Raw genomic sequence first — 23,433 nt, 5'->3', positions numbered from 1 at the left:
TCTGAAAAATGGAGAGAAAGCAGATTGGCTAGGGACCTTGAGGCCCAGGCAACAGCACTGCAGTGATTTAACTGATTTTTTTTTCTTTTTGCCTCATATATCCCAGACTTGGAGCTGAATAATGGGCAATCCGGAAATACCAACAAGGACAGACAAAAAAAAAAAAAAAAGTAAAAAGCTAAAACAAAAGCCTGCTCTCTCTAACCAAAAGAAATACAAATCAGAATGGACAAATAAAACTCTCTATTTGCAAATGACCTGATTATCCATACAGAAAATCCTAAGGAATCTAAAAAGAATTACACTGTAGAACTAATTAGTAAATTTGGTATTGTTGCATGATATACATTAAACCTATGAAATCAATTGTATATTATATGTATATTATATGTACTGTTTACTATAAATGAACATATGGACACCAAAATTAAGAAGAAAATACTATTTACAATTGCTCAATGATTATGAATACATTGAAACACAATGAAATACTTATGTGTAAATCTAACAAAACATATTTAGGAAGTAAGTATATGCTGAAAACTACAAAACGCTGATGAAAAAAGTCAAAGATGATCGAAGTAGATGGAGAGACATGTTACATTCATGAGTCTGAAGACAACATAGTAAAGATGGTTATTCTTCCCAAATTGATATACAACTTTGATGAAATTCTTACCAAAATCCTAGCAAGATTTATTTTTGTAAAGACATGATTATTCTAAAATTTATATGGAAAATAAGTAAAATAGTTAAACAATTTTGAAAAAGTAGAACAAAATGGGAGGAATCAGTCTACCTGGTTTCAAGATGTTATTTAGCTACAGTGGAGAGATAGACACAGATATCTGTTGAACAGATTAGAGAACCTATAAATAGACTCACACGAATATGCCCAACTGATTTTGACAAAGGTGCAAAAGCAATTCAATGGAAGAAAGATTGCCTTTCAACAAATGATGCTGAAACAATTGAACATTCATAGGCAAAAAAAACCCCAGTGGATCTCAACCTATACCTCACATCTTACATAAAAATTAATTCAAAATGGATTATGGACTTAAAGATAAAATGTAAAACTATAAGCTTCCTGTAAAACAACAAAAAAAACAGGAGAAAATCTTCAGGATCTAGAGCTGGGCAAAGAATTCTTAGACTTGACAATAAAATCAAGATCTATAAAAATTTGATAAATTATTACACACCATTAAAATTAAGCACTTTTTCTCTGGGAAACACCCTGTTAAGAGGATGAAATGACAAGCTACAGACTGAGAGAAGATATTTGCAAACCACATATCTGACAAAGTACTAGTATCTAGAATATATAAATAAAACGAATGAACTCTCAAAACTTAATGGCAAATTAGCCAAACCATCCAATTAGGAAATGGGCAAAAGACACAAAGAGATATCTCATTAAAGAAGATATACAGATGGCAAATAAGCATATGAAAAGATGTTCAACACCATTAGTTAGTCATCAGGTAAATGTAATATAAATCTACAATGAGATATTACTATGTACCTATCAGAATGGCTAAAATTAAAAAAAATATTGTGGCAATACCAAAAACTGGCAAGGATGTAGAGAAACTGGATCACTCATACACTGCTAGTGAGAATAAAAATGGTACAGCTTCTCTGGAAAACAGTTGACAGTTTCTTAAGAAACTAAACAAGCAACTACCACACAACTCAGCAACTGCACTCCTGGACATTTATTCCAGAGAAATAAAAATTTATGTTCACACAAAATCCTGTACACGAATGTTCATGGCAGCTTTATTTGTAACACACAAATACTAGAAACATTCCAGAGGTCCTTCAATGGACAAATAAACAAACTATGGTATATCCGTAACATGGACTATTACTCAGCAATAAAAAGTAATGAACTATGAACAGCTTGGTCTCCAGAGAATTATGCTGAGTGAAAAAAGCCAATTTCAAAAAGTTGCATACTGTATGCTTCCATTTATACAGCAATTTCAAGATGACAAAATTGTAAAAATGGAGAACAGATTAGTGGTTACCAAGGGTTAAGGGGTGGGGGTATAGGAGGTGTCAGGGGAGGTGGGTGTGGCTGTAAAAGGACAGCATGAGGGATCCTAGTGGTGAAGGAAATACTGTATCTTAGCTGTATTAATGTCAATATCCTGGTTGTGATATTGTACTTTAGTTTTCTAAGATGTTACCATTAGAGGAAAATGGATAAAGGGTCTATGGGATCTTTCTATTATTTCTTATAACTAAATATGAATCCACAGTTATCTCAAAATAGGGAATTAAAAAAGTATATGTATTAAAAATAAAGCAAAAATGATCTTATATTTAGTACCTGTGCCCCATACACACTTTCTGGTACCTAGAACATTTCCTGGCCAATAGAAGATAATTCATTTTGTTAAATGAATAAGACATGAATTTGAAACAAGAAAATGATTCTTAAATTGATTTTATTTAAGATTCATAAATCTTAAAACCTCCAGGAGAGATAGGAACTCTTTCTCTTCCTTTATCTACAGATGTTTTACAGTCTGTTCCCCTCCCCCTGTAATACTGGTTTAGTCTTCTAAATTTGTGGACCTTTGAAGGATTGTTGGAATCAGAATATGCTTGAGAGCACAAGTAAACTTCCCACAGAAGCCAGCTGAAAAAATTTTCATTTTTCCAAAGAACTTCTATTCAGTTTTGTTTTTTCTGACTCACTGGGGTTACCAGTTTCATGCATTTCTTCCTACTTTGCATGTACTTGATATCTAGGTCTTAGCTGGCAGAGGCCCCACTCTTAATTACTGGATCAGTATCCTCCCCGGGTTCCTGCATTATGTAATCCAGCACCCAGTGAGGTTTTTGGAAATGAGTGTTTTCGGAGAGAGAAGGGGGATCATGCTTTTGGCTGTTTACTGTTGGAATTCCCTGGGAGGACACTCTCAGTTTACCCCTCACCCTAAGTAGGAGAAGATTCTCAGTTGCCTGGGGGAGTTACATTTCCTCAGAAAGGAAACCGGGTCTCCAAGAACTCATTCTGCTCAATAGGAGTGTTTCCACCCTTACAACTCTGGGGCTGGGAGAATACATTTTGAAGGTCACGAAGTACAGATGATCAGATCGATGATCAATTTATGCTTCTGAGGGAACTGGCATAGTCACAGCCACGGTAGTGTAGGGCCTGAAGTCAATTTATCACACAGCTGATGGAGCGGCTCCCTCTCGTGGTCGGAGCCTGCGCTGCTGAGTGAAGCAAAAGGGCAACTTGAACTAACTCAGAAATTAAGGTGAAAGAAAATAGAGCCTTAATTCGGCCACTAGCAACATCTGACGTTCATAAATGCATTTTCAAAGTTTATAAAACAAGCCAGACTCCACAGGCACCTGGAGGGGAACCTGGGTTATGACTGGCAAACGGTTAACCAGACACAGAACCGTAAGATTCCTGTTTGCCTTTGAGGCCACCTTCAGCACTTCTTTATCCCCAAGGCTATGAAACCTCCCAGCTCCTCTGAGAGCAGCCCAACACATACACATTAAGAATTCAGTGCTATTGCCTTGATCAAGATCTGTGATCTAGTGTCACACTCGCATTTTTCTGTGAAAATCACAGAAAGTCAGTAGATTCCCATTTCCAATGGAAATACATTCTAAGCCCTGTTCTAAATGTGAAATTGAAGGCTGTTAAATTACAAGCATCAGGAAGAAGTAAACATTGGTTAGGGCAGTAAGCTTAGCCCAATCCAGACCAGCTCAGCACAGCTCAGCTCAAGTCTTAGAATCCTTGTCTCTGGATTGTTCTGGGGTCTTGGGGAGGCAGCTGAGTCACGACTTTTAGCATTAGACTGAGGGGCCTAAACTCTCTATCAGCTCGAAGTCCTTTTTCACAATGGTTCCTTTGCCCAGAACTTCCTCTCCTCAAATACCACTTACCATCTTCAAAAGTTTCTTTCTTTTGCTATTTATTCTTAAGTGGATAATTTATATAGGTTATCATGCTATTTGTGGGGGGCATGACTCTGACATTTTGGAATTCACTCCATCTGGTAAAGGCTCCTTGTTTCCTTAAGGAGAGTGGTGTTTTCAGGTGGTGATGCAGGAATGAGGAGGGTGTGGAAAAGAGGTGGCTACCCACCTCTTTATTGTATAATAGTTTGATAAAGTACATTTTTAAATTACCATTGCTTTAATGTACACTTTAGCACAATTTTTTACTTTAAAGTTTTAAATACCATTAAAGAATTTATGCTTTAAAAGACACTTATGCTTTCAAAAAATGGGACAATGCCCCCCAAAAAACTTCGACACAGTTCTGAGCTGAAGAGAACTGTGCAATAATTACAATAACTAATCCACATTGTGATTGCTGTGTCAGGTGCTGTTCTAAGTGTTTTATATACTGATTTATTTAGTCCCCATAACAATAGTGAGATAGGTTACTATTATATTCCCTATTTTACAGATGGAAAAATGGAGGCATAGTGATTCTGTAAAGTGCCTAATAAATGTCACCTAATATAAGGCAGCCTGACTCAAATCTTGGACTTGAATAAAAAGACCTATTATAGTCCTGATTGTATGATTTAGGAAAAGTCATTGGAGTACCTCTGAGATTTTCTTACCTATGAAATGAGGATAATAATTCTGCTCTGTGTGCTGTACTAGGTTGCCACAAGACCATTCATTTATTTCCCACGTATTTGTTGAGTGTCAACCGTATGTCGACTGGAAACACAACTGTAATGACAGATATGTTCTTGCCCTCATGCACTTCATACTCTAATGAGGGAGACAGAAAACAGATGAACAAAGAAATAAATACAATCATTACAAATTGTGCTAACATTTCTGAAGGCAACGATACAGGGACTGAGATAGAGAACCAAAGTTGGGGAGCAGTGGAGGACATTTAGTGGTGTGATTACAGCTCCTTTAGATGGAGGACTAGGGTAATCAGCAAAAGTATAGAGAAGGTGATATATTAGTAGAGACCTGGAGATCCACAGAGAGCTAGCCATGGGGAAACACTGGAGAAGATGGAAGAATAGAGTGTTCCAGATGAAATGGTATGTGAAAAAGCCAAGTGATGAAAAGGGGCTAGCTATACGAGCAGAAACTGAGACCAGTATGATGCCATCAATGAAATTATTGTACATAAAGGTGTGAAAAGAACTATCAAAGTTAGGGAGTTAAAATACCCTGAAACAAAAACACTGATACATTTGGTGCACTTAGGCCAGTGGAAACCAAACCTCATTTCTCATTTCTCCTGAGAAGAAATGGTTTAAATAGTCCAGTCGCTCCTTTGTTTTCCCTCCATGCCCATCAATGCGTGGAGACATCTTTGCTCCTGCCCATTTGTTAGTGTAACAGAATAGTTTTTGAAACATTTGGGTTTATCTTTCTGTGTTTTCTTCTTTCCTGTTCTCCTGAACTCAACCTTTCCTCCTTTTTTTATTTCAGGGATATTTCTGCAGTTTCTTTCAGGCCTTTTGTTAAAACCCTATGCCACTGAAGGAATAAGACTGGATGCCATTGTTCTCTTTCCATTGGCTCTCTATACCATTTTCTTTTAATTCTTATGTTTTTCTTATTTATTTACCCAAGAAATATATAATTAATATAAAACACAGTGAACAAAATAAAATAAACTTAAATTATGTAATATCCTACCATGAAGAGTTAATTAAGTATTATCAACATTTTAATGTCTCTGTAACAAACTTTTCCTTTGTTGTTTCCCTTGCAATTCATATATCCTACCACTAGGTGATGGAAGATTGTCAAATTAGTAGGTTGATTAAAAAAGAGGTAAACTCTTTTCCACTTTTTGTATTTTTCAAAACACTATTAATATAATTAAACATTGAAAGTTACTAGCAAAGGTCAGCTTTTTAAGAATTAAATGGCTTAAGAAAAATGTATATGCTGTACTTAGTATTATTTAACTTCACAGCTTAATTAATTAACTAATTAATTAATGTTTTATCACTCATCTAAAGTTTACTTTGGTGTCAAAAATCTCTGGACAGTTGTACATGACTTTGAGGTCTCAGTCACACTGAGTGGTAAGACTTTTGTATGCTCTGTGATTAACTTAAAGAATTATTTTCTTTTTATTCTCTGATATTTATTTTTTAGGTACCCTTATATCAGGAAGAAGATAAGAATAGCTACAGATTAAACTTAAAATCCCCCAAATTTAGCAGAGTATCTGGCACATGATAGATATTTAATAAACACTTATTTCCCTTATTACCAGTCTCCTTTTTGAACCTAAGAATGCAGAAGCTGCCTTGGTTTATTTTTCCCAAACTAGATGAAGGTATTTTTCCTTCTTCCTCCCTCATTCCCTCCCTCCCTCCCTCCCTCCCTCCTTTTCTTCCTTCCTACCTGTGCCTCTCTTGCAAGAATTACCACCCACCTCTTCTTTTCTCTCTAGCTGGGTACAATTTAGAACCTAGTTAGATAAACTAGTTATTGCTGATTAAACTTGGCAATTTATTATTTTTAGCAAGCCCTGAATCAAGAAATATTTAGACTTAATATGTACTTAGACCTGTTGGAAAATAAAATTATAACAAAAAATGTAAGAGAGAAAGTGTAAGCAGCAGCTGGTTTGTTTTACACATGATCTCTACGGTCCCCCTCTCGCAAATCCTGCATCCCTTTCACAGAATACTGCATTCTGAACAGAAATTGAAAAGGTTGTAACTTTCATTTCATCATAATGTCCCAATTGTCTTCTTTCTTTTGCCCTTAGAGGCTAAGGCAGGATTTTGTAATTCTCATTTTTTTCTCATACTGTTGGATGTAAAAACTAAAATCAATCCTGATGTTTGGACTCCCAACTGCTACACTATATATACACCAAAAATGCAACTGTCTTTGAACAAAAGATTTTGAAAAGTCTTTAAACAAAAGTTTGTTTTGGAATGCGCTTCTCATTCCAAATACCCTCCTTATATGTGTCATTAAAAAACCTTGTATAGTTTTTGAGAAAAAAATCTTATTTAAAAAATATACCATTCAGGGGAGAAAATATTTGCAAATGAAACAACTGACAAAGGATTAATCTCCAAAATTTATAAGCAGCTCATGCAGCTAAATAACAAAAAAACAAACAACCCAATCCAAAAATGGACAGAAGACCTAAATAGACATTTCTCCAAAGAAGATATACAGAATGCCAACAAACACATGAAAGAATGTTCAACATCATTAATCATTAGAGAAATGCAAATCAAAACTACAATGTGATATCATCTCACACCAGTCAGAATGGTCATCATCAAAAAATCTAGAAACAATAAATGCTAGAGAGGGTGTGGAGAAAAGGGAACACTCTTGCACTGCTGGTGGGAATGTGAAGTGGTACAGCCACTATGGAGAACAGTATGGAGGTTCCTTAAAAAACTACAAATAGAACTACCATATGACCCAGCAATCCCACTACTGGGCATATACCCTGAGAAAACCATAATTCAAAAAGAGTCATGTACCAAAATGTTCATTGCAGCTCTATTTACAATAGCCAGGACATGGAAACAACATAAGTGTCCATCATCGGATGAATGGATAAAGAAGATGTGGCACATATATACAATGAAATATTACTCAGCCATAAAAAGAAACGAAATTGAGCTATTTGTAATGAGGTGGATAGACCTAGAGTCTGTCATACAGAGTGAAGTAAGTCAGAAAGAGAAAGACAAATACCGTATGCTAACACATATATATGGAATTTAAGAAAAAAATATATCATAAAGAACCTAGGGGTAAGACAGGAATAAAGACACAGACTTACTAGAGAAGGGACTTGAGGATATGGGGAGGGGGAAGGGTAAGCTGTAACAAAGCGAGAGAGAGGCATAGACATATATACACTACCAAACGTAAAGTAGATAGCTAGTGGGAAGCAGCCGCATAGCACAGGGAGATCAGCTCGGTGCTTTGTGACGGCCTGGAGGGGTGAGATAGGGAGGGTGGGAGGGAGGGAGATGCAAGTGGGAAGAGATATGGGAACATATGTATATGTATAACTGATTCACTTTGTTATAAAGCAGAAACTAACACACCATTGTAAAGCAATTATACTCCAATAAAGATGTAAAATATATATATATATATATATATATACACCATTCAGAAATATCTTTTTACCTTTTTGCTTCTCTCTCTCTCTCTCTCTCACACACACACACACACACACACACACACACACACACACACACAAGAAATAATTTAATTTAATCCCCTTGCATTTGGAACATGCTTGGTAGCAAGCTTGGGGACAAAGTGGAAAAATGGCCATTTAGCCTAAGAAATTAGATTGCAGTTTTCCTCTATCAAGAAACAATTGTATATAGATGATAAAATATTGAACATTTGTGACAGTAATTTAATATTATCCATTTAAAACTCATCTGACAGTTTTAAATATGGAAATTTTAGTTTCTTATCCATATCAACAGATATTAAAACTTCTACAATTCCTTATGGCTATGTCAGTCTTGATGTGCATAATGCCTTTTTAAAATAAGACTCAGCAGAAAAATCTCCATAATTATCTGGAGGTTTGGAAGAAACAAAATTCCTTTTTTATAGCAACCTAATAGCTTCTTAACTCATTAAAGTGTTCCTTCACTTTAGTCAGTGGTTTCAGCTGAGTTGTAAATCTTGAATATATAAGTATTTTTTAGTCTAAATGTTGGAAGCATCACCTGGTAGTTTGAGGCTAGCAGGAGCCTTGGAGCCATCCTCTCCTTCCAGGTCTAGCCTCCATTTTTCAAGGGACTTGCTTCAAGTCCCATAGCCAGATGGGGTGGAGCTGGACCTAGAATCCCTGACTGTGACACTCAAGACAATCTCTGTGCTAAGTCTTTCCCTCAGTCCAAGAGACTCCAGCCTTCCCGATCTTTTCCTTTGAGATCCATTCAATGATGTAAAAGACACATTTCTGTTGAAAGGGCATGTTCTTCAGTATCAGAGCAGGAATGATGAATACTACCCTAGGGTTCTTTTTTTTTTTTTTTTTTAACATTTTATTTATTTGGTTGAGCCAAGTCTTAGTTGCACCAGGTCTTAGTTGCAGCAGACAGGTTCCTTAGTTGTGGCATGCATGCAGGCTCTAGTTCCCCAACCAGAGATTGAACCCTGGCCTCCTGCATTGGGAGCTCAGAGTCCTACCCACTGTGCCACCAGGGAAGTCCTTACCCTAGTGTTCTAAGGCACAGAAATATACTTCTCAAACATAGACATAAACAAAACATTAATGCGATAATCTAGTTCTCAGTATAGAATATACTATGCTTTTTATAATAAATTGTACTAATATTAACAGGAAACTTTGGATAGAAAAGTATAGTGAGTCTCAATATGAAAACAGTAATAGTTATTTATTTAAGATGCCCAAAATTAAGGCTTCCTATTATTTTCTGATTACTTAAAATCATTATCTAAGCAAAGCATCAAACTTCTATAATTTGCTCCTGAGAGAGAACTTTTCTGTAAACATGCTTCCTTCTTCCATTTTTTTTCATAAGCAACAATTCAGTAATTTTCCTTATATCTCATTTAGACAATTGAGAATTCACATGTAGTATTAAACATTTCTCTTCTTCTTGAAATATAAATAACTTGACTTCTTTTGATAACATTTTCAATTCTTCAGAAGTTGAGGCAGCAGTGGAGGATTGGCTCCCTGAAACTTAATTCTGAGGAACAGAAGAGATTTAGGATGGGGTAAGATTTCTTAAGGTACAATTAATTGATTACATCTATATTTTAGGTTTTGATTTGGGAAAACATAGTTAAAAGGAGAGAAATCTGATGTTTATTATTCTTGGATAAAAGCATGCCAAGGATCAGTAGAAGGTGTTGTAAACACCTCTTGACTTTCAAAGGAGAGTGATTAAGGATTTGTTTAAAAGTGTTAGCATGGGGCTAAAAGAATGTCACCCTCTCATTCTCTCAGGCCAGAAATACAGGAAATTCTGGGGGAAAAAATCCTCTGGACTTGAGGATATTCCTGGAGAAAGTCTTCTATGAGGAAAAATTTAGGTTTAATTTCACATGTAAACCTTCACCTGAAACTCAGAATCCTTTTTCAGAGAGGTTTCAAAGGCAAGCTGATTTGACCAAACATGTGGGAGTCCCAGAAATGGCATTCTTATCAGAGTTTTTTTGAAGTAGTATCAAATATAATTGTTTCAATGTTGTTGATATTAAAAGTGGAAGAAAACTCGTTTTATTTAGTCTCTTATTCTGACTTTACCAAGATACCGTATTTATTTCTATTTCCACATTTCTCACCATTCTTCAAAAGTCAAATCACAAGTGTTAATTAAATGTCTACTGTATGCATTTAATAACTGTGATGGAGGTTCTGGTGGAGAAATAGGTAACAACCCATTCTTTTCTTACATTAAAACCATTGCATTCTTTCTCACTTCTCTGACCTCATTCCATTGATCACCCTTCCTCGATTTGCTACTTATGAACTCTTATTTGTCCTTCAAAATTTCAACTTGAATTTTATCTTCTCTGACACATCTACCCAGATTCAGCCAAACTGACTTAAGCCCTTCCTCCTCTGTGTTTCCAAGGAAATGTGTTCATTTTGCACATTATGACATTTTACATGTTGTATGATACTTTGTTGCCATGTTCTATCTCTACTGGGTTGCAAGATCATGTCTGCATCATCTCTGCAACCATATCCAACATAAGGTCTCATTAAAGATTTGATTATCTTTGAGGAACTTGCTGTCAAGCAGGAAGCATATTTAAAATGACAAAAAATCATAGGAAGCAATAATTAATTCATTAATTTATTCAACAGATTTTTATTAATTGCCTATTTTGGTCTGGTTAAAAAAGTAAATAAGATAGACTTGGTACTGATTTCATAGAATTTAAAGTTTGGGCTTAGAAATAGATATTAAATAATGAATTATACAAGTGATTTGTAATTAGTGCAACAATAAAGAAGTACTGTGTGCCAGGAGAATGAAGAATAGGCACAGGGAACAACAGCATGTTCAAAAGCCGTGAGGTGGGGCTTCCCCGGTGGCACAGTAGTTGAGAATCTGCCTGCCAATGCAGGGGACACGGGTTCGAGCCCTGGTCTGGGAAGATCCCACATGCCGCAGAGCAACTGGGCCCGTGAGCCACAATTACTGAGCCTGCGCGTCTGGAGCCTGTGCTCCGCAACAAGAGGCCGCGATAGTGAGAGGACCGCGCACCGCGATGAAGAGTGGCCCCCGCTTGGCACAACTAGAGAAGGCCCTCGCACAGAAACGAAGACCCAACACAGCCATAAATAAATAAATTTAAATCATGTGGGCTTCTAAGAAGACCTCTGCTTAAAAAAAAAAAAAAAAAAAAAAAAAAAAAAGCCCTGAGGTGATAAGAAACTTGGACCTTTCAAGAAAATGAGAGAAGATGAGAGAAGGTTGATGTCATTGATACAGGAATAGAAGGAAGAGACTGGCAATACATCAATTTGGGGAGCTGGGCAGAGGCCAGATCATGTAGGGACTTTTAGGTCACATTAAAATGTCTGGAATTTATTTTAAAACCAAAAGAAAATCATTCAAGAGTATGAAGCAGGATTGTACCATGACTGAATTTATGTAAAAAAAAGCTTATTCTAGCTGTCAGATGAATACTGGATGTGGGGAGATAAGTTGGGTGCGTGATGATTGTAACTTATACTAGTGTGATGTAAGTGGGAATAGAGAAAAGTGGACGGATTTGAGAGACTTTTAGAAGCTGGAATCCACAATATTTAGAGGTTAGTTGGACTTGCGTGTGTGTGTGTGTGTGTGTGTGTGTGTGTGGTGTGTGTGTGTTTGGTATTTTGTGTTGAATGAGCGGTGGAAGCATGAGAGAGAAGAAAATGTCAAAGGTGACTTTCAGGTTTCTTAATTGAGCAAGGTTGTGAATGACAGCATGTTTTATGTGCTTATGTGGAAAAATTTAAGAAATGAAAGGTTGTCAACCCCAACCTCCCTCACCAATCTTTTGAACCTAAAACCCCATTGGGTCTTTAGAGAGTATACAAGTGTCTCCTATAAAAAGGCAAAAGATCCCGATGATGGGGGTTGATAAGTAACCTTTTAAAACATTTTTAGTAGAGATTGTTGGGACACTAACTGCTAGCAAGGAATGAGCCTTGAGTGCACAAGACTTGTCTAAGAGGGGCTCTTAGAGTAGGTGGTGAGACAGGAAATGGAGGACTGGAAAAAAGAGAGGGGCCTTGGAAACAGGCCTTACTTGTTGGCAAATGCAAGAATTTTGCTGGAGAATGGGAAGGTCCTAAAAGGAATATATCATAGTGTCTCCAGAGAAACAGACGCTGCAGATGTGTAACTGCCATTCAAATCCCCTCCCCTTTGCTTTCAACTGAGCTCTTCACCATTACAACAATCTTCTTTCACAAACTTAATCTAGTTGAGCTTTTTCCCCCATACCTGATTCCCTGATGTCCTGCAACTTCCCCTGAAATATCTAGCTCATAAGCCCATGATATGTTTCTGTGACTCAGCACCTCTTACTAATTAATGTAATACATTTTAGAAACTGTCTCAAAAAGTTTTAGCTTTCTGCCCTCCCTGCCCTTCATTTCCCTCCACCCACACTTTTTTTTTCATAGTCTAACCAAGTTTTTTTTTTCTTTGATTTATGTTTTTGATTTTTTTAAACATATTTTTGGAGTATAATTGCTTTACAATGGTGTGTTAGTTTCTGCTTTATAACAAAGTGAATCAGTTATACGTATAATGTTCCCATATCTCTTGTGTCTCCCTCCTTCCCACCCTCCCTATCCCACCCCTCTATGTGGTCACAAACTACCGAGCTGATCTCCCTGTGCTATGCGGCTGCTTCCCACTTGCTATCTGTTTGGTAGTATATGTATGTCCATGCTACTCTCTCACTTTGTCACAGCTTACCCTTCCCCCTCCCCATATCTTCAAGTCCATTCTCTAGTAGGTCTGTGTCTTTATTCCCATTCCCGTCTTACCCCAGGTTCTTCATGATCTTTTTTTTGTTTCTCTTAGATTCCATATATATGTGTTAGCATATGGTATTTGTTTTTCTCTTTCTGACTTACTTCACTCTGTATGACAGACTCTAGGTCCATCCACCTCACTACAAATAACTCAATTTCATTTCTTTTTATGGCTGAGTAATATTCCATTGTATATATGTGCCACATCTTCTTTACCCATTCATCTGATGATGAACATTTAGGTTGCTTCCATGTCCTGGCTATTGTAAATAGAGCGGCAATGAATATTTTGGTACATTACTCTTTTTATTTTTTTGCGGTTCATGGGCCTTTCACTGCTGTGGCCTCTCCCGTTGCGGAGCACAGGCTCCGGATGCGCAGGCTCAGCGGCCATGGCTCACGCGCCCAGCCGCTCCGCGACATGTGGGATCTTCCCGGACCGGGGCACGAACCCGTGTCCCCTGCATCGGCAGGCGGACTCTCAACCACTGTGCCACCAGGGAAGCCCCATGACTCTTTTTGAATTATGGTTTTCTCAGGGTATATGCCCAGTAGTGGGATTGCTGGGTTGTATGGTAGTTCTATTTGTAGTTTTTTTAAGGAACCTCCATACTGTTCTCCATAGTGGCTGTATCATTTGTTTGAACTAAATATAAACCAGCTCATCTGACTAAACCATGAATCCGTTTATAAAATGCACTAGGTGGCAGTAGAGGAACTCCTTCACTGTGGTTGAAAAATGCCTGCAGTGCAAGGGGAATGTGTATGAAAACAGCCAAGTTCCAGCTTCCCACTGTTACCTGAACTGAAGGCAGAGAGAAAATAAAAGAGGAAAGTAGCACAGTTAGCTAAATGCTGCTTCATCAATTCAACCTGCTTGGTATTCATGTCACATGGGAGAAAAAGTTTTCAAGTACACTTGTCTCTTGTTTAATGAAGTAACTGCATTTCTGTTTTCTTTTTAAGCCATAGAATTAATTTCCATTAAATAAACCCCATTTTTCATCACTGGATTTCATTAGTAAATTGGGGATATAGTCCTTTAGAAAAAAACTGGTCATGAATATTATTAAATCATAGGAATGCAGCAAATATTTAGAAATAGCTCATTTAAAGGAAAATAACCATCTGCTAAAAACACTGACAATAGTACTAAAATATTTAGAAATATTTCTAAAGTATCAGTAACATTGTGCTATATTCCAAATAAGTCAGAAAATAGAAAATATTAAGAAAGAAAATATAATATAATATCAGGTTCTTTAGAAGTAAAGGATCAAACTTGCTTGCTAGTCACTCCTTAAATCTTTAGTAGTTTGATTCAATTTTTCCATTGTCTTGAACTGCCATACCCCCTTTTAAACTGTATATTAAATGTAATTTATTTAAAAAGTTATTTTCTGTATGAGAACTTGAGCTCTTTCCAGGTATTAGCTCATGCTGACTCTTTAATGGCCAAGCAGTGTTTATTTATTTACCTAATGGTAGATGTTCCATATTAGGTGATATTATTACTAACATTTACATCATGTGTTATAGTTTACAAAATGTTTTTTTCACACACATTATCTTATTTAATCTTCATAACTATATGGTTATTTAGGGATTGTTTTTATCCCTTTTTTACAGATGAGGAAAAAATGAGGTCATAAAGGCTAAATAACTTATCCAAGGTCACACACACACACATTTTAAGTGACAGAATTTTGACATAAACCTAAGTTTTGACTCTAAATCTTGGGATCTTCCCACTACTACTCACTGACTCCCAAGCAAGTCGCATATTTTTAAAATTACGTTAATTTACCAAAACCAAAAACAAAACAGAGGCATATAAAGAAGAAAAAACAATGGCCCACTGTGGGTGGCCCATTGACGATAGATAGGGGCTGGATGGTGAAGGGCTTTGTAACCCTTGGAATAGAAACTTTCTGTCAAGGGCAATGGGGAGCCACTGAAGTGTCCAGAGTCAAGGCACAACATGGTTTGCATGTTATAAAAGACAACTCTGGTTACAGTGCAGAAGTGGTTTGGAGGCAACAAGAGTGGCTGTGGGGAGGTTGGGGAGGTGGCTGTGTCAGTGTTCAGGAGAAAGAAGTGGCTTTGGGTGGTGGCAATGGGCATTGTGAAAAATGGGCAGATTTGAGAGATGTTCAGTAGTTTAAATGAACAGGCCTAGATGATCGAGTGTAGACTGAGGATAAAGGAAATGGGTGTATCAAGGATGAATTTTATGATGGACAAACAGGTGGATAAAGGCGATTTTTTCTGAAATGTTATTTGTCTACTATCTAATTAATCAACAAAAATCCTTGTTAACAGATTTCTTTTATAGTTTTAACTTGCAATTCAGAAAGGCTATGATGTTTTTCCTGGAGTGTTCTTCTTCCTATCTTTCCCCATCCTACAAACATAAGATTAATGTCTCCTCCAAGAAATCCTTTCCAGTTTTCACAGCTGGAAAGCTCTCTGTTCTCCTATGGCACCACGTCCACACCTCTGGCTTAGCTGTTGTCACAGTCTGCCTTTACTGTGGTGTTTATATCTATTGCCTCAACCAGACTGTAATTCTTTTGAGCTATACCTGAATAAATATCGGCTGAATAAATACTTGAATTAATATATTTGAACTCTTACTTTATTTTCTGTTTTACAAGTAAGATGGTATTCCTATTAAAAAAGGGAAAGTTCAACATCATAAACAAGAAACTTAAGTCAAAGATGGGGACAGGAGATTAGTGGACCCTTAGAACTCTAAAATAATTTAAAGATTAATCCTTTGTCAGTTTCTTCATTTGCAAATATTTTCTCCCATTCTGAGGGTTATCTTTTTGTCTTGTTTATGGTCTCCTTTGCTGTGCAAAACCTTGTAAGTTTCATTAGGTCCCATTTGTTTATTTTTGTTTTTATTTTCATTACTCTAGGAGGTGGGTCAAAAAAAAAATCTTGCTGAGATTTATGTCAAAGAGTGTTCTGCCTACATTCTCCTCTAAGAGTTTTATAGAGTCCGGCCTTACATTCAGGTCTTTAATCCATTTTGAGTTTATTTTTGTGTACGGTGTTAGGGAGTGTACTAATTTCATTCTTTTACATGTAGCTGTCCAGTTTCCTCAGCACCACTTACCGAAGAGACTATGTTTTCTCCATTGTACAGTCATGCCTCTTTTGTCATAGATTAGGTCACCATAAGTGTGTGGGTTTATCTCTGGGCTAGCTCAAGACACACTACTTTATATACCAGTGAAAAGGCTTTAGACGTGATCTCAGAACTATGAGTGATAATCTTTTAGAAATCATAGAGAATGTCAGTAGCCTCAAATGAATGTAAATGGGAGAATGCCACAATTCTTATTAGAAAAGAATGGTAAGCTCCAGAAACAAAAATCACTAATTTTTATTTAAAATCACAAAAATAATAGTTGATTAATTATCCAATTTATTTATTCTGTAAAAATATATTGACTACTGAGCATATAAAAATAAGGAAGAAGGAAGCCATAGCCTCTTAGAGGAGACAGAGACATGAAAAAATAAATGTAACATGATGGGACCTGTATTATAATAGAGATATGTACATACAGCTATGGTAATACAAATGAGAAATTAATTCTGCCTGAGCATGTGGTCAGGGATAGCTGAAGATAAGAAGTGACATTTGCATTACTCTTTAAATAATAAATAGGAATTCCCCAGTAATCAAATAGGAAAGAGCATCACAGGCATGCAAAATGCATAATCAAGTTATGAAAGAATTACAATGCCTCTCTGGGCAGGTGGAACAGAGGATGTGTGAGAGAAAATGTCATGGGATAATCCTAGAAAGGCAGGTTAGAACTGAGAGAGAGAGAACCTAGCTTAGGAGCCATAATAAAAAATTGGTGCCTGACTGTGTAGAAAATTTTAGAGCTCATTTTTAAAAACACATGGTTTACAGATGTGCAGGAAAAAAATGTAGTAATGAGTAGGAATTAGTATGTGAGTGAGAACCTACAGTGTCTGGCACAGAGGGATGATCAATAGATATTGAATGAGTAAACTTAGATTCATAAGGAAGTTTTTAAATGAACAATATTTATAAATATTTATGATATAAAATAAATATATAAAAACCAATAGCCTTTCTACATGCCAGAAAGGAACAGCTGGAAACTATAATGGAAACATTGCCCTTTTCAATAGCAACAAAACAAAATCTACATATGTGTAAGCTTATAAAAAATGAATTGGAACCTAGAGGATTAAAACACAAAACATGAATAAATGATATAAAAGATGAAAGATGACTTGAATATTTGAAAAACACGCCATGTCACTGGATGGGAACACAACATATAAGAGATATCAATTCTTGCAACTTATTTAGTATTTTAATGCTATTTTAATAAAAATCTCAATAACACTTTTTTCTATGCAGGAAAAAAATACAAATTCAAGCTTCTTCTGGAGGAGTAGTAAGATAAAAATATCCAAATTCACTTTTGTTTAAAAAAAAGACTAATGAGAAATTTTTCTCTTTTTTGATATCAAAAGATATTGCAAAGCTATAATAATTGAAATAATATGATATCAAAAGAAAATTGTACACAAATATCATTGGCATGTCATAAAGAACTCAGAAATAAACTTTAATGTATAAATAAGATGTCATGGAAAATTAATGTGAAAAAAATGGTTTATTCCATAAATGATACTGGCAAAGTTTGTTAGCTGGAGTAGAAGATCATTCACCCAAGCTTCTAAACACCAGAAGAATTCATAGAAAAGACAATTATAAGTGTGATTATTGATTTTAAAATAATGCTACTGTAATTACTGAACAAAGACTTGTTGTAGTATACAATCTATGAATTGTGGGGTTGGGAAAAACTGGTTGGTAATTTTATGGAATGTACAATTTGTGATGTATGTTTTAGCAGATACTATCCTAACTTATTGAAATGCAATTATGTAAATACTTATATGCAATATGTCCATTAAAAATATGCATCCTTAAACATCACTAATTATTAGAGAAATGCAAATCAAAACCAGAAGGAAGTATCACCTCACACCAGTCAGAAAGGCCATCATCAAAAAGTTTACAAATAATAAGTGCTGGGGAGGGTGTGGAGAAAAGGGAACCCTCCTACACTGTTGGTGGGAATGTAAATTGGTGAAGCCACTATGGAAAACAGTATGGAGGTTACTTAAAAAACTAAAAATAGAGCTACCATATGATCCAGCAATCCCATTCCTGGGTATATATTTGGAAAAGATGAAAACTCTAATTCAAAAAGTACATGCACCCCAATATTTATAGCAGCACTATTTACAATAGCCAAGACATGGAAACAACCTAAATGTCCATCAGCAGATGAATGGATAAAGAAGATGTGGTACACACACACACACACACACACACACACACACACACACACACAAAATGGAATATTACTCAGCCATAAAAAAGAATGAAATAATATCATTTGCAGCAACATGGATGGACCTAGAGAGTATCATACTAAGTGAAGTAAGACAGAGGAAGACAAATGTTGTATCACTTATATGTGAAATCTAAAAAATAATACAAATGAATCTATTTACAAAATAGAAATAGAGTCCAGACATAGAATATAAACTTATGGTTACCAAAGGGGAAAAGAGTGAGGGAGGGGTAAATTAGGAGTGTGGAATAACAGATACAAGTTATTATACATAAAAAAGATAAGCAACAAATGACTTACTATATAGCATAGGGAACTATATTCAATATCTTGTAATAACCTATAATGGAAAATAATCTGAAAAAAATAACTAAATCACTTCGCTGTACACCTGAAAGTAACACAATATTATAAATCAACTATATTTCAGTGAAAAAAGAAAATAAAAATATGAATCATTTTGGATAACATTGTTAATCCAGAACAAGCCATATTCTTGACTTCAGAAATATACCTTGTTCTACTCTATTTGGAGAAAATTTGATCCACACTGGACTTCATAAAGACATGCCAATGAAAGGACATTGAAAGAGAACGTCGGATTGTATAAAAAGGAAAACCCAAATTTATGCTTTCTACAAGAAGCATATTTTAAATATGAAGATAAGGATACTATACAAGTAAAAGAATTGAAAAAAATACACCATGCAAAAAACAAATAAAAAGAAACTATGAGTGGCTATATTAATATCAGACAAAGTAGACTTCAGGAAAAGGAATATTACCAGAGATAATAAAGATAGGCAATAGAGAAAAATCAATAAAATTGATAAATCTGTAGTTCTTCTGGTCAAAATTAAAAGAGGAGGGACTTCCCTGGTAGTCCAGTGGTTAGGACTTCACGTTTTCACTGCGTGGGGGGCCCGAGTTGGATCCCTGGTCGGGGAACTAGGATCCCGTGTGCCACGTGGTGCGGCCGAAAAAAACAAAAGAAAAAAAAGGAGAAAGTCACAAATTATCAATATAAGAAACAAAAGGGGAGATATCATTATGGATTCTATAGATATTAAAATAATAGTAAGACAATATTATGAATAAATTTATGACAATAAATTCGTCAACTTAGGTAAAATGGACAACTCCTTGAAAGACACAAATTAATGAAAAGGACTCAAGAAGAAGTTAAAAACCTTAATAGCTTTTATATCTACCTTAAAAATTGAATTTATACTTAAAAATCTTCCCACAAAAAAATGTCCAGTCAATGTGGTTTCACTGGTCAAGTCTACCAAATATTTAAGAAATGAAAAATACCAATCTTATGTGAATTCTTTCAGATGAAAAATTGGTAGAGACAGTTCATTTTTATGAGGCCAGTATAGAGAGATGCCATGTTTATGGATTGGAAGCTTCAGTATTGTTGAAATATAAATTCTCCACAAATTAATCCTTACATAAAATTCAATTCCAATAAAAATTGCAGTTGACTTTTTTTTGGTAGAAATGGACAAATTGATTCCCAAATTTATATAGAAATGCAGAGGACCCGAGTATTTAAAAATTTTTAACAAAGAATAGCAAAGTTGGAGGACTTCTAACTTAACTGAAGCTGCAGTAATCAAGACAGTGTGGTTTTGTCTAAGTATTAACATATAGGTTGATGGACAGAATAGTGAGCTCAGAAATACACCCATCCATATATGGTTATTTGATTTTCTGTAAAAGTGTCATGACAATTCCATAAGCAAAATATAACCTTATAAAAAATCTTGCTGGAACAATTGTTTGTCTTCATATAAAATGAACCCTGACTCTTATCTTATTCCATTCACCATAAATTAACTCAAAATGAATCATAGAGTTAAATATGAAAACTAAAACTATAGGATTTCCCCCCAAAAACATAAGAGAAAGTCTTCACACCTTGGAGTAGTTGTAGATTTCTTAGAGAGTACACAATATGCATAAACCATAAAAGGAAAAAATAGAAAATTAGTGTTTACAAAAATGAAAAACTTCTGTTATTTGAAAGACAACTTTAAGAAAACAAAAAGGCAAGCCACAGATGGGAAGAAAATATTTGCAATATAGCTGATAAAGGACTTGTATACAGAATGCATAAAGAAGACTTACATCCTAGTAAGGGAAAATAATCAATAAAAACAGGCAAAAGATTTGGACAGATACTTCATAAAAGAAAGTATACAAATGGTGATTATGCACATGAAAAGGAATTCAACATTATTAGTCATCAGGGAAGTGTGAATTAAAACTGTAATCTGATACCACTATACATATTAGAATGACTAAAATTAAAAATATCATCAAACAGGCAAATGGATATATTTTGGTATATTTGCACAATGTGATACTACTCAGCAATGAACACATGAGTGATGAACACAACATGCAACATGGATGCAATATCAAAACATGCAACAACATGGATGAATATCAAAAATATTATGCTGAGTATCAGAAGCCAGACACAGAAAAACACATGTTGTATAATTCCATAGAGTCAGTAATGACAGAAAGCAGGTAAAAATTTTTCCTGAATATGGGGATTAAGGGGAATTTTGCAGCAAAGAGAACTTTTGGGATGATGTAAATATTTTATCTTTATTGATTATACTGTTGTGTATATTTTTCAAAACTCATCAAATTATGCCCTCAAAGTCAGTGCATTTTGTTGTATGAAAATTGTACCTTAATAAAGTTTATTTACTAAAGGCACCTATGTAAATGGGAAACATATTTGGCACAACTTTGAGACAAAGGGTTATTCTGACTTTCTACATAAAATCAAATAAATAAATAAGAAAAACTTTGAGACTCAACATATGAGTTGTGAAAGGTCATGTAGAAGAAATTCATTCACAGAAGATGAAATACAAATGAGTAATAAAGTTATAAAAATATTCAAATTAAAAATATTTTAAAAAATTAAAAAAAGAAAAAAATATTCAAGTTGTTTAGCAATCAAATAAATGCTAATTAAAATGATTAAAAGTTTTTTTCATAGTAATGATTAAAATCTTTTCAAAGCAAAAGATTGAAAAATATTATAATAGTGCTAGAAAGAATTTGGTGTTTGTTCATTGTTGGCAGGAACATGAATCATATAACTGTGTGAAAAGCAAATTGTAAATATATACTGTGAACCTTAAGATTTCCATACTTTGCTCCATTAATCTTAAATTTAGGACTCTATGTTAAGGAAATTCTCAAAAATGTAGATAAAACTTTAAGTAAAATAAATTGACTCCAGCATTATTTGTATTTTCAAAACCCTAAAAATAGCCTAAATGTCAAGTAATACAGGAATGTTAAATTAATGATTTTTAGACTTTTGAGAAAATCTAACGGAAGTTTTTTTAATTAAACAAAATCTTACTTAGAATCTCAATAATCAAGACATATAATAGCAGATCTGTTCTGCGGATGGTGTCTACCTACCCCACCTCTTTTTGGCTCTTTGCACTGGATTTTTCAGAGGCACTTTGGAAGAACCCTATGACTTTGAGAGCACAGTTTGAAACTCACTCCATTAAACAAGTTACTATTATCTATACGATAGTATATTATGATATTTGCAAAGAATATTTGGAGGCATGAGAAAAAATTTAAAATATAGAATACAAAGTTGTAATATATTTTATAATCTCAGCTATGTGAAATATATCTGGAAAAAAGAAAAGAAATAATAAATGAATTACAAATGTTTTCATGAAAATGAAAATAGCTTTGATATCTGGATGGTAAGATTATGACTAACTTTAGTTTTATCTTTATGCTTTTCTGAGTTTCTCAAGCTTTTAGCAAGATGGGCATATGGTTTTTTATGTTGAGAAAAAAATGTGTGTGTGTTTAAAGTATGTCTTGCCAAACACACTTCATTTTGTTTTTTTGATATGTAAGTTAGTGGAAATGCTGTGGTTTACCACCTTATTTCAATTCAATGATTGACAAAATTTCTCATGGTATTTTATTACAAAAATAATGGACTGCAGGCTGGGTGAAATACAGTTAGGGAGAGTCACAGTTGGTTGAGCAGTTCACTCAGTTACAAATATTTATTGAACACTCATGACTCTCTGAGACCTCTGCTGGGCCCTGAGGGTGTAAAGTGAATAATACAGGGTTTCTGCCTTCAGAGACACTTAATTCAGGGAAGAACAAGCATGAGTGCAAATAATCACAGTTCCACAGTGACATACATCCATTGCAGATGTGGCAGTAATATGGAAGAATGACTGGCCTTGGGGCAACATCACAGAGGAAGTTTTATGTCCACTTACTTTAGGGTAAGCACAATTCTAAGTGCTTTACTTTGAGTCAGGAGTATGAGCCAGGAGTCACTGTTGCAAGCAACAGAGGCCAACTCTGGCTGATTACTCAGAAAAGGAGTTTTATTTGAAAGATGTATAGCTGTTAGCCTGGAGAACCAGGTTCGAGACAGTTTCTGGGAACAATATATGAAATCTTGATGTGCTACGGGCTCCAATGAGAAGTAGAGCAATCCCATCACCATGGTTGGTCCTGCTGCATCAGGACTCAAACTGGCTACTACCCAGCCCCTGAAATTCCATGTCTCTGCACCTAGCACAGTCAGCACAATGATTGTCATGCAAGGCCTCCCTCTTTGGGATTGGGGCCTTGGGTTGGTGAGTAATTGTGGTTGGTGAAGCCCAGGTCATATGCCATCCTCTTAGCTGTAACAAAGCTGGAGAGTTCTGGGTTTTTGCATTGAGTAGACAGGACTCATAAGCCTAGATGCTTTCCATATGTAGCAAGAATATTCCAAACAGGCTGGGTAACCAGAAAGCCTGACAGTTATCCACTGTACACATGTTATGTCATTTAATCCTTATGATGACCTCATGAGGTATTACATAGTCTCCATTTTTAAGATGAGGAAATTAAAGATTTAAGAGGCCAAAAAATGTTCGTGTGTCTCCAAAGCTAGGAAGTGGTAGATAGAACAAGAAACTGAAGTCT

Source organism: Pseudorca crassidens, chromosome 9 (assembly GCF_039906515.1).
Source record: "Pseudorca crassidens isolate mPseCra1 chromosome 9, mPseCra1.hap1, whole genome shotgun sequence".
In the NCBI taxonomy this organism is placed as follows: domain Eukaryota; kingdom Metazoa; phylum Chordata; class Mammalia; order Artiodactyla; family Delphinidae; genus Pseudorca; species Pseudorca crassidens.
The sequence above is the reverse complement of the archived record's forward strand: the minus strand, read 5'-3'. Positions refer to the sequence as shown.